At 41.5% G+C, this 12,855-nt stretch overlaps 1 protein-coding gene across 3 annotated transcripts in view; it reads left to right on the top strand.

Annotated features, from left to right (window-relative positions):
- Positions 1-12,855, top strand: part of XYLT1 (xylosyltransferase 1) — a 206,463-nt gene that overhangs the window by 81,882 nt on the left and 111,726 nt on the right. The window lies entirely within an intron of this gene.

Raw genomic sequence — 12,855 nt, 5'->3', positions numbered from 1 at the left:
CTTATAGGAGATTGCAATAAAATATGGGCATTGCATAGAATAATTAGTATTGCAAGTAATCAGTTGCTCAGTTCAGTTAAAAACATGTACTTAAATCACTTCTCTGCTTTCTGCCTATGCATTTTTATTGGTCATAAGGAATATTCTAGCTTTAAATTAAAAAAGGAAAAACCCCACTATTTTACCACAGCAATTGCTGTTTATGATTTAAGAAATAGTCTGTGGTTGGCATCTTTGAAGGGACCAAGGGTTGAATGATATTGCTGCATCACCTGTGGAAGTGTGTCTTGTCCAGGTGAGAGACAGGCAGTCGAGATTGTGTATCGGGGCACTGTGCATGTACAGCCAATCTTGATGCTGACTGTTGGAGCTTTGATGGCTGTGGATTGTAGGTCATGGTCTAGATTTGCTCTAAGTTCAGCCACTGACTTACTGATGAAGACTATGTATCTTCTGAGCAGGACCATGCTCTAACATGCTGGATCTGCATAGGGACAATGTGGCTTCCCAGCACTGGGACTGTGTGACAATGTGACTTCCCAGCACTCCTTTCTATTTACTTCTGGGTGGGTACTGCCAGAATTTCACCTTTATCTGTAAAACCAGCACTGAAGTAATACACTTACACGTGGGAACAGTCACTTTGACTGTACAGACAGAGGAATTTGTATTTATAGCTGTTGTGTAATGTTGTAATTGTCATTCCCTCTCTCCATGGACAATTGATGGCAGATAAGATGAATAGTGGGATTTTCAACTACTACTCCTGTGTTGCTGCAATATTCTGAGTCAACGGAGACTTTTGGCAAACTAGCCCACATTTATTCACAAAGAGGGAGGAAAAAATTCAAGTGACTCTTTACTTATTTTAATCACTTCTATAAAATTATAACAAACCACTTGTTTACTGGAAGCAGCCCAGCTCATGCGTTGGGCCAAGGAGTTAAGGAGGATAATAATCTTGTTGCTTTTTCCAGCGCATTCATTATCTTAGAGATTTCAATGCAAAGAAAAAATGTTGCCTAATAGATTCTTATGTCTGCTCTTTTTGAATTTCCTTGAACAACTCTAGGAGCCAATAATAGCCCATGTACATCTTAACAGTCAATCAAAGTCTTTACTTTCAGAGGAACGTAAAATTTATTTGGGCATAAACTGAGTATCTGGGCCATAAGACAGAACCGAACATTGTTTCTTCTTGATAAGTGTTTTTGCTATTATGGAGGACAAAACACGCATTAAACTAAGTGAAGACGACAGCTCATTCTCGGCTTTCATTGCATGCAAAATGCATCTTTTCGCATCAGTATTTACAGCAGGCTTCTGCTTGCGTCAGACTTCTTCAAATCTGCTTGGCTAACATAATTTGATGCTAATAAAGAATAATAAAGGGCAACAATTTCAGATCCGCTGACAATAATCAGTGGTCCTGCCAGTATAAGTGATAGGAACCTAGAGCTTGTTTTCCTAGAGGAGCCTCCTGTATCGCAAGTGCTGATCTCTGATACCGCCACGCTCTGAATTGCAATGTGGTACCTGCTGGGAAAGCTCATCTCCGGCTATTTGTTTCTTTTGTGGGAGAAGGTTTTTTTCTCCTCCTTCCTGTTTGCTGTTAAGCTCGTTGCTGGGCTGCATTGGTATTCCAGCCAGCGCAGTCTTGAGTAAACATTTCTGTGCCATCCTTCTTGTGCAGCGGGGCTTGCCCGGCATGGGGGCGGTGGGGAGGGAAGCAGAGGAAGTAAGAGTAGGGGAGCTGGTAAAACCCTGCATTTCAGCACCTTTCCCATGCTTTTTCTCCTTACACTCCCCAGAGTTCAAAAAGGGAATTATGTGCAACCTGTCACCACAAGGGGCTTTTCCAGTACAGTGTTGAGGTGTCTGGGTTTTACAGGCTGCTTCCATGGGAAATGATCTCTGCCTGGTAGATGTGTACAATGACCCAAGTCTGGGAACTTGCTGAATTTGCTTCTCTCCTAGCAGCATTATGTCACTGAGAGGCAGTAGGTAATCAGACAAAGAATGATAGTAATAGTCTTTTTGTTCTCGGATATACAGAAAGCACCAACCAAACGATCAAAGTCTGCAAACTGACAGTACTTTATCTGCACCCATCACAAAAGGTACACAGCGTGTGTGTGTCTCATTGGTACTGCTTCATGTAGGGCTGTTGATATATATCTGTCCTTACAAACCATGGATTAGAAACTGTTAGCTTCAAATCTGTAATACCGATAGTTCCCTTAGGCTGATTTCTGGCAGTGCTCTCATCTTTGCAGTTTATGCATCCTAGATAAGATTTTTAGAGAGAGATTTTCTTCATTTCAAACCCTTGAAAATATTACTCTGCTGAAGCAGCGTTGTTATGTTGGTAAATATATAACATTATACTTGCCAGGTGTCAATTTGTTTGATATTTAGCTTGGTTGGCATAGTAAAAATACTAATGGGAAATACGTGTTTTGGAAGATATACATAGCATGATGGATGCTCTATCATCATACTGTCTCTGTAAATGAGACTGTGCTCCAGCAATCAGAAGATTCTCAAAGTTTTTTTTCTAAGAAGTGCGTTACAGTAGCATGTACACCGAGGTTGCTTTTGATTATTAAATACAGTCCTAAAAGAGAACAAGAGAACTCTCCTGTGTATTCTGACTATTGTAGAAGAGGCTGGTCTGTCAAACTTTTAGGTATGCAAGTTTGAGGTTGCTCAGGTTCGTGCTACTGAAGTTAATCATGGGGTTTTCCACATACTGTTTATGGACGAGGCCTGAGAGAGCACATTGTGCGGAGCTGCTTACACATGCACGTGCACACACACACGCAAGAAGTTATGTGTCTACCAAGAATGTAAAAGCATAATAGGACCTGAATTTCCCCATGCTTTCAGAAGAAGCTGGTATACTTCCTTAAGGTCCCTAGGGTAAAGTTTATTTTAGATCACATGAAAAACTGCTGATGGTAAATAAACCTTTGGCATAGTTGCAAGGCCCATGGTTGCCCTTAGAAAGAAGTATTTTTGTGATACGCTAATATGTTAGTTAAAACAATGGAGTATATTGTGATTTGAGTTTTCTGCATGGCATAGTTTATGAATAGTGACTAGCTAAGTTAACATTTTGCTGTGCTGTTTATCTATTTCTGTTAGTTGAGGACGTGTATATGCTGGGATATGATCATTGACTGTGTGTGGAGTGATTCCTTGTTTCTGACAGAATTGTAAGTGGAGAGTTATGGAAATACAACCATTGTTAACTGCAGTGTAATTACAAATCATTGTTTTGACAGCACTGTGCTTACAGCATGAGTGAAAGGCTGTTATGTGGCTAAAGAAAGTCGGGCACTATACAATCTGGTGTTTGGCTCGAATGTAGTCAGCATGTTTAGTGTAGTACAGAAAAAGGTTTTGGTCTGCAAAATGAATACCCATTCAAGTAAGGGTGGAGGACAGTTTCCTGGAAAACTTTTTGATAGCTAATTTTACTGGAGCTAATAAAATGACAAGTTTTTGAACTTTAAGGTGCATCTTTTTTTGGTGTTCGAAATCTGTATTCTGCTTCAAATCTCTGCTGTATTGCATCATGCTGTTAAAACCAGTCATTTGTATAGTGCTTAATGAATGTATTTGCAAGAACAGAGAATGCTTGCGGAGGCCAGGTACCGGCTGAGTTTTCAGGAAGTCTGAACTGCTGACAGCGGAGCTAAGGAGACAGGTGGCAGAGACCATAATCATGTCGTCTGGCCTTTTCTATTTTTATTTTATTAATGTAACTTACTGATCTTGCAGAAGAACCTTCTATGAAGATAAAAACCAGTATCTAAAACCCTATTTTCTTGACTTGTTTTGTCGTGGGTCTGGAAGTCTGTGCTGTGACCAAGAGGACAGGACACCTTCCAGGATTAATACATGCCTAAGCTTTCAATTTCTAGAGAAAAGGTAATATTTTAAATCATCTCCTAGCACTGGCTGGCACACATTAATGAACTTATAGGAATCATGCCAGTTTATATGAGCAGAAAATTTGGCTATTGAAGGCAAACCATATGTGGTTTTGATGGGAGGGAGAATTTCCCTGTTGCCCAGTGCAGGGCTGCTGTGAGAAATGCGCCTGCCCATACCTGGTCACTGCTTTACCAGCACAGCAGGGACGGCCAAGACAGAGTTGCACAGAAAGCTGTGGAGCAGCTTTAGAACAAGAGAACAGTGACCTTGAGGCAGTCCTTGGAGACAGAAGAATAAGAGAGACACTCTTTCCACCCTGCTGTCTCTCTGTTCAGGGGAATGGGCAGGGGAGAGAAGAGTTGGTTAGAAGTAACCTGGCCTCCATGGGTAGAAATGAAATGGTAGAAATAGTTTGTCTTTCACCAGCAAGAAGCTTCACGGGGTCTGTACTACAAGCAAGCGCTGCAAATGTCCACCCATCCCTTCCAGTCCTTAGGGTCCAGGAGCAGTGCCCTACACTTGCATAAAAGGGTCTGTTTGACTCACTTTGATTAGTGGATACAGGATAATATATTTGGGCCCCATGATACCAAATTTTGTGTTGCCGCATATCCAGCACTGGATAACCATTGCTCATCTGCAGTCGCCCTGCAGTAAGTACAGATATTGAAGTGTTTATGTTTCAGTCACACAAAACGAGAGGAAACATGGAGGCCTTTCATTCCTGCATGCTTGGTTCAAAGACTTCTTGTGGTGCTGGGCAGGTGAAAAAAGATGTGCATGAATCTATTTCTTTTAGCACTGCTCATATTAATAGGCTTTGCTCTTCATGCTTGTTGTATTGTAATTCTGATTTAACAACATTTATCATTAGAAGATCACTGCAGGGTCTTTAATGATTATAGTTGTTCAAGCTGATAGTCTGAGACTATTAAATAAGCTCCAATTACTTCCCATTTATTTGTGTTGTTTTTTCCCTCCAAGTAACAAAATGTAATCCTGAAGTTCATTATTATTCTTTGCATTGTATTCATCTAAATAGATTTTCTACCTAATTAAGGCTGAATACATTTGCGCTAAACTGACCGTATTTTACAAGGATGTTTTCATTTGTATGTGAAGGCGTCTTTGGTTTCTACCATCCATATTTTAATTATGTTTAATTTCAATAGCTGCCAGAGATCCTATTGTGTGTCTCAGCAATTCACCCTGGGTTTCTCGAGATTGTTTAGATTGGAGTTGAAATAGGCCTCCAGATGAATTTGGTTGGAATCTAGTTAATAACAAGTCACCAGGAAGCAATTTCAAGTGTTTACTACTGCTTTGAAGGATATAAAGTGGATATTAGCTGAATTTTGGATGAAAGAAATAGAGATGGAAGCAGAGGAATTTGGTTCAGATTAGCCGTGTTATTTTTCATGGGGTGAGGTGAGGGTAGGGAAAAAAAAAAAAGATGAACAGGTTGGATGGTAATGGGTATTCAGTGTGGTTATTGTGTCCATATTCTGAATATTGAAATGATTGAGCTTTACTCCTATACTTATTTTGTGTTCTTTATTTATATACAGTCTCTCTGGAGCACTTTCGTCAGATAATGAAGCAGTACAATTTGGTGATAATTAAAAACACAGAGCATCGCGTTTTCATTTCAGTATTAAAATAATCATCAGGACAAACAACTATGTAGATATACCGCTCTTGACTGTACCAGCTGAACTCCTGTCCCACACCCCAGAGATGTCTGTCGTGGTTTAACCCCAGCCAGCAACTAGGACCATGCAGCTGCTTGCTCACTCCACCCAGTTGGGATGGGGAAGAAAATCAGAAAAGTAAGGAAAAAACCAAACCTCGTGGGTTGAGATAAAGACAGTTTAATAGGTAGAGGAAAAGCCGTGTGCACAAGCAAAGCAAAACTCCATCATGCATAACGGTTACTTGGGAAGATAAACACCATCTCTCCAGACATACCACCCTTCCTTCTTTTTCCCCCAGCTTCATATACTGAGCATGACGTCAGACAGTATGGAATATCCCTTTGGACAGCTGGGGTCAGCTGTCCCGGCTGTGTCTCCTCCCGACTTCTTGTGCACCCCCAGCCCTCTCACTGGCGGGGCGGTGTGAGGAGCAGAAAAGCCTTGAGGGCTTAGCAACAACCAAAACCTTTAGTCCACTATCAACACTATTGCCATCCCAAATGCAAAACAGCCCCACACCACCTGCTAGCAAGAAAGTCAAGTCTGTCCCAGCTGAAACCATGACAACGTTCAGCAAGCCCAAGGCCCAGCCCCGTGTGGACATGGGTGCTGTGCCATGCCATGCCATCCCCTGGGCGAAGCATTCTCAGGAAGGAGTGAGAATAGCACAAGTAGCCCTCTGTCCGTTAAACGGTTGTGAGGCGTTAGTATCTGCTGCTACTCTAGAAAACTGCATATCTTTTCAAATGCTGTTTGAGGGTCCTGTTCAAGGACTGCAAAGTAATAGACATTCATATAAAAAGTCACCTAAATTGCCTTTCCCTTGAGAAAGTGCTGACTTCTTTGTAAGCTCCTTCATGTCTGAACTCTTAGTTGGAAGGATTATAAGATCCACCTTCTCTTGGGAAGAAGCTGTAGGAAAATAAACCTCCAGGGTTTTCCTGAGCTTCCTCAGAAGCTGGATTTTGTACTGTCAGGCCAGTCCTCCTTCATCTCCTTCCTAGTTTTGTGGTGAATTCTGTTTAAAGATGTGGTTAAGCTGAAATGAATCCAGGAGGCTTAATAATGCTGGTAAATGTTCCAGGCCAGTCGCTCAAAGTGAATGGTCTTTTGAGGGTTTGTTCGCCTGGGAATGGAGCAGTATGTCGTGTCACGAAAGGGTGGGTTCCCTTGCCTGCACTGAGGCAGAGCTAACCGCACTGCAAAGCAGAGGCGAAAACCATTAAAATATGTGTGTGCATATATAGAATCAATCATATATGCATGTGTGTGTGCATATGTTTGTATATGCAGGCAAAAAAGCCTGCCCAAACTCAGTTAGTGTTGATGTTACTCTTGGTGAATTTGACTGGGAGGGACCTTTGCCAAGAGAAGAGCTGCATGCATTAGTCTGGAGTTGGTTAATGAGCTCAAACATCATTTGAAAGGGAACAACATACGTAAACTGGGGGCAGTTACTGCTTAAAAATCGAGTTCTGTTACAGGTTGAATAAATTTGGCTAGTCTGTGGTGTCTTCCAGTCCTCATGTGTAAGTACAAATTTTCCTGAGTTTAAGTAAGCAGAAAACAAAATTGTCAGTTTTTGCAATACTATGGATATGTGCCTTCACAGCTCCCTCTAGCAGTATTCTGAACTTTTTAATAACCAGATGAACATTTGAAATTACTGTTAAGACAATATAGCTGTTCATACAGTTACTGTGCTAAGCTGGAACAAATGTGAAAATCTGTTTGGACTCTTGAGGGGTGCAATATTGTTTTACTCCCTAATCTAAATCACTCTGAAACCAAGTCACACGTTAACAAGAAACAGAAAAACTGTTTTGAGGAAAGCAGCCAAAGTTTTAAAGCTGTCTTCATTCTATTTCAAACCAGAACATCTTTCCTTAATGTACAAATGTTATGTATGCAAAAAGGAGGAAAAAAAAAAAAAAAGGCAGCTTCTATTAATGATATTTTTACAATGTTATTTCTACTCTTTTGGAACACACTGTTGAAGTTGATATTTAAAAAAAACCAAAAAACAACAAAAAAAACCAAAACAAAACCAAAAACCCCCCCACTAACCAACAAAAAAAAAAAAAAAACAACCACAAAAAATTAATGGTAACATTTTTGGAAAGGAAGGGAAAAGTAATCCTCCTAACAATCGCTTACAAGTGCAGATGTTCCAGTGCAGGGTCCCCCGCGTCTGCACGTTGTGGTGGTCCATCTGTTACTCTGCAGCCTTGAAATGCAAGTGTAACAATAGTTTTAGACTAGCAGTGCCTGCAGGTATTTGTTAGCGCTGAATCCTTCAGGACTCATGCTTTTTCACATATCAGAATCCCCCTTTCAACCCAAATGATCGCTTTTTCTCATAATCTTTTTACATGACAGAAAGGACTGTATTTGAAACAATGACATCTTTAATCTTCACCAGCTTGCAAGTTCAAAGTCAATAACTTTGTTTTCACCTTTTGTATCTCTCTCTTTAATGTCAGGCATAAAGTAATTTAGTATATTTCTCACAAGTCTTCAGCCACTGACAATTGAAGTACAATGTATTTATTACAGTGAAAAGGAAAAACATATGGAAAAATCTAACTACATTAACATCTGCTGTCTTTTCTCCATCTGCTCTCTTTGGCTGTGCTTTTGTCCACCTGCCAAAAGCACTAATTTTCCAAGGGCCTTATGATACATCAACCACATCTTCGACTAAAGTTCACAATTTCTTGTTCATTTTGATGGTGTGGCAGGATGTCTATGTCTCTGCGGCTGCATGACGACTTCAAGCAGAGAAATAGCTGTTTTGTAGTTTGAAAGATGTGGACATGGTAAGACAAGAGACAATAGCGTCGAGTACTGTATCCAGAGTTGATTTTGCATTGTCAGGATCCTACCCCAACTGGGAGAACACCTTTCTTGACCCACTGGCCTGCTGAGCCATTGAAATGAGTGTCTAAAGGATGTTGAAATCTGTGCCATTGAGCACAGGAGGTGATACCTGCTGCGATGCTCAGCCTCTGGACCGCGGTGTGCTGCAGCACACAGGTGAGATGCCCAAAGCTCCTGCAGAGCCAGCACTGTGGCGGCCCCACGTGTTCAGTCATCCCAGGGAATGAGCTCATTTGGTTTGACAGTGGGAAGGGAGAGAGTATCTTATCCATTCTCCTGCCTTGCTCAGCAATTCTTTGTCTGACTTTTTTTTTCTTTTTTAATTATTATTTATTATCATTATGATGGTTACTATCCTGCTGTATGCATCCAGCAGAATAATGAGCGTTTGGATAATTCCAGGCAAATGTCCTGTAGTTTTACGTTACAGTGATGGAGTGATGAAGAAAGATGTTTTTTCTTGGCCTCTCGCTGAAAAGGAGAATGGAGCGAAGCTGCTTCCCATGACAGCCTTGGGAATCAGATGTGGGGTTGAAGTTGCCACGCTCCTTGGCTTGGCAGCCTGCAGCTGCCTGTGGAATGGGTGGTCTGAAGAAGTTTCTTTTTCTTTGGCTGTGTGCCAAGTGTGTGTGCCATCTGGGTGCCCAGCTGTTTCAAAAAATTGGATGAAATTGGATTTTTGAGCCCACTGAAGCATGAGGAGTACTTATAATCTCTACTCTTGTTCTGAAGACCGCAATGTAATGTTTGTAGTTCTGCTGGGGAGAAAGGTTTTGATTTCAACTAGGACACAGCCCTCAAATATGCAAAGGTTAGAGCAGAAAAATAAAATGCGTGCATGAGCATGCTTTATTTATGCTTGAACATACTGTACTTAAAGGAAAATACATATGACAGATGCAAGTGAAAAACGAGTGGAGAGAGGCAGTTTGCAGGTCTGTAAACTACCTGGGCTCTGGCTGAGCCGGGTGTGCGTTGTACTTGCAAAAAAGTGCATGAGCAGCCTGTTCTTGTAGAGATGCCATTCTCTGACTTCTCTGACAATTGGAAGGTATCATTATTGAATAAATAACAAGCATTACAAAATAATGTCACAGAGCTGTAAGTAATATTGAACAGAAACTTGTTTTAATTTTCTTCTCATAGTGCTGTTTAAATTCTTCTTGGTCATAGGACAGATAAAATAGATGGTCCTGTAAAAATGGACCGCATGTCTTTGAGGCTTTGACATGTGATGCAGATTCTGAAGCTGTTCACCACCTCCTTGGGCTGTGCACTGTTTCAGACCAGAGCCTGCAGCGGCACAGCTCACCCCAGCAAAGTGGCAAGTGTCTGCATCAGCTCCGGGCGCTCATTTTGTCTCAGACATGCATGATCCTGCATGACTGCCCAGTGATTGCGTATTTTCACACGTGATCAATAATTGCTATGTATTTTATTATGTGACAGGAGAAAAAAAAAATAATTTTTTTTATAGTCCAGGGGTTTGATTTATACCTGGCCCTCAACGCCAGCACATCCTTTAGAAGAAGGGTTGTGTGGTTTGTTGTTGCTCAGTGTGTGCATATGCGTATTTCTGGTTGGTTTTGCTGTGTCTTTAAGGTACCAAGCTTTGCTAGGGAAAGAACATGAGAATATGTTCTCAGCGCAAAAGACAGCAAATGCCTCCATGCTGGGGAGAAAATCAGTTGTGTCAGATAAACTAAAACTGTGAACATTTGCCATTCAGGGCTTGATTGCACGTGGTCCATCCATCTGTGTAGTATTTATAGGACTTCCTTGATACAGAAATCATACAATGAATAACTTTTCCTGAGAAAGGAGCATTTTCTTATTGTTGGGACGAAATGCTCTGCACAATGCAATGAACACCTTTTGCAGATAAATGCGAGCTCTTATTGTGTGCCTTTGTGAACTGATTAGGGTTTTCTTTAACTTCCCTTACAAAGCCTCTACAAAAGGAGGCATCTAGCAGCACTGTATTTCTGCAGGTGTGTAGCGGGTGATGCTGGAGTGGTGGCTGCCTGCATGGTATGGGCTCTTTCCCTTGGGCTTGCTGTCTCGAGTTGGAGCCCTCAGCCACGCAAAGTCTGCGTGCTCTTGCCATCTGCAGAGCTGATGAACATCAGGCTGCTGATGTTTGTGTCTGATGATTTATACGTACATTAGGTTTTCTCTCTGAAAGCAATCTGAAATTGGTCTGGTGTGGGCTTTTTGCAGAAATTAACGGTCATACCGCCTAATCCTGGCTGTTGGCGGTGGCACCCCATCCAGGGTCAGTCTGAAACTAGGTGAGTTGGTTCCTAATGGCTTTATAGCATATTCTAGTCTTACACCAGGGATACCCCACAGAGAACGTGCTGGTTTATTGGAGTTTTTCCTGGGTCAGTATTGCAACCACAGTCTTTCACCTCCTGCCTTTAGCATGCAGGACACAGAACTGTACCTGGAAGATTATGTGAGAATTTGTAACCTATATTTTCTAAACTGGACAAACCCAAATGTACATTTATGCTTGAATATACTGAACTTAGAGGCAAATACATATGACAGATGCAAGTGAAAAACATGTGGAGGGAGGCAGTCTGCAGGTTTGTAAACTACCTGGGCTCTGGCTGAGCCGGGTGTGCGTTGTACTTGCAAAAAAGCCTTTGGGAATGTTAACAGGGTGTCATTAAAATCCAGTCGTGATTAGAGACAGCTGTAAATTTTTTGCAGATTCTCTGTATTTGTGCTAGCTACAGTGAGTGGCAGCTACTGTTGGGTCTGTAGTAGGTGACAGCATCAGTTTATTCTAGGGTCTTCTCAGTAAATTGCAAAGGCTCTGCCTTCGTCTCTGCAGGAACCTGGGCCTTCTCTCCTGAGATAGCTGGGAGTTTGAATTCAATCCAGATCCCCAGTCTGAGCCGCAGGCCCTCAATCACCATAGATATTGTGGCTAATATACCAAAGAGCACGTGTTTTGTGTGACAGATTTTAATAAAACACACTAAAGGTGGAGTTTGGAGAATTAAAACCTGTGTGTTCAACAAGGAGCAGAATTCAAACTCTTTCATTACATGCAATGAATCTTAGCTTAAAATGATATTTTTGCATTAATGTTATATTATTATTTTTAGCATCAGTGGCAATCAGTATGTTAATTGCCAATGACCTCATGGACACTCCTCAGTACAGACTGTTCTTTCCCAGTTTGGGAGTATTTGCTTGTTATTGCTGAATTGCAGCGTGCGCACATGCAGAAGAGGCCCCACAGTCATTAAAACTCTCCCTGACAGGGCTCTCACCATTGAGTACTTGGCAGTTAACCTCTCCACATATCTTCTGAGGATCATATAAAGTTAGGAATGAAAATCTCTGTTTCTGGAAGTCCTTCTCTCAGGCCTGTGTTCTGTGATAGATATCCATAGTGTCACAACTGAGCTTTGAAATATGGTGCTACACAGTGATAAAAAGCCTTCAAAGGTTTCTTTATAAAGGCTGTAAACAGAGTTGACTTTTAAAATGTAGGAAAAAATACTTTGACCTGATCCTGCGCTTCTCTGTGAGAGTGGAATGGCTTTCATTGGCATTGGGAGCAGGAGTGGGTCATTACTGAGCTCTAGACATGACCCCCCCGTGGGAAGGTGCACCATTTTCACTGTTAGTCCCCAAAGGGAGGCCGTGTCACGCCAGGGCTGCCGGAGAAGCACACGTAGGATAACACAGAAAGGGACTGTTTTGCCAGGAGTGTAGTGGAAGCACAGTTGAAATACACGCGCTTGGGTGGCATGTGTTACATCTGAGATCTGTAATATTGGGTAATTTTTATAGGATAGCCTCCCAAACGAGCTGGCTTTGGATAGAGCCTCTTCTGATCTATGTCTGTTTTGAAGAGAATTACTCTATTGCAAAGACCAGAACAGTGCTTTCTATAATAACTTTTTTGTGAGTTCTGTGGGTGAGATTAAGTCTATACAACAACAAAAAATAGCAGTGTCGGGTGTTGGTTTGAAAATAGTGCTTTCATCTTGACCGTGGATACATACAGGCTATATTAGTAGGCTCTCAGCTTCTAATTTGGGCCTGGTATAACCTTCCATTTTTTCAGTGTATTTAATGTGATTTGTAAGCGCAAAAAGAGATAAGAAGGTGCTAGTAACAAATAGCTAGACAAAAGTTGAAAAAGATGATGTTTAAAACAGTGAACTTGCCAATGTATGCCCCATGGTACTGTCAGAGCCAGGAACGCCTAGTTTCAAGATCATCTTTCTCCAGGATGACTTTGTCCTGACTTGAATGTCTTAGATATCCATGGCAAATAAAGGCTGCAATTAATCCAGCACCGTAAAAATTAAAT

This window comes from Larus michahellis, chromosome 8 (assembly GCF_964199755.1).
Source record: "Larus michahellis chromosome 8, bLarMic1.1, whole genome shotgun sequence".
In the NCBI taxonomy this organism is placed as follows: Eukaryota; Metazoa; Chordata; class Aves; order Charadriiformes; family Laridae; genus Larus; species Larus michahellis.
This window is presented reverse-complemented; position numbering and strand designations above follow the sequence as displayed.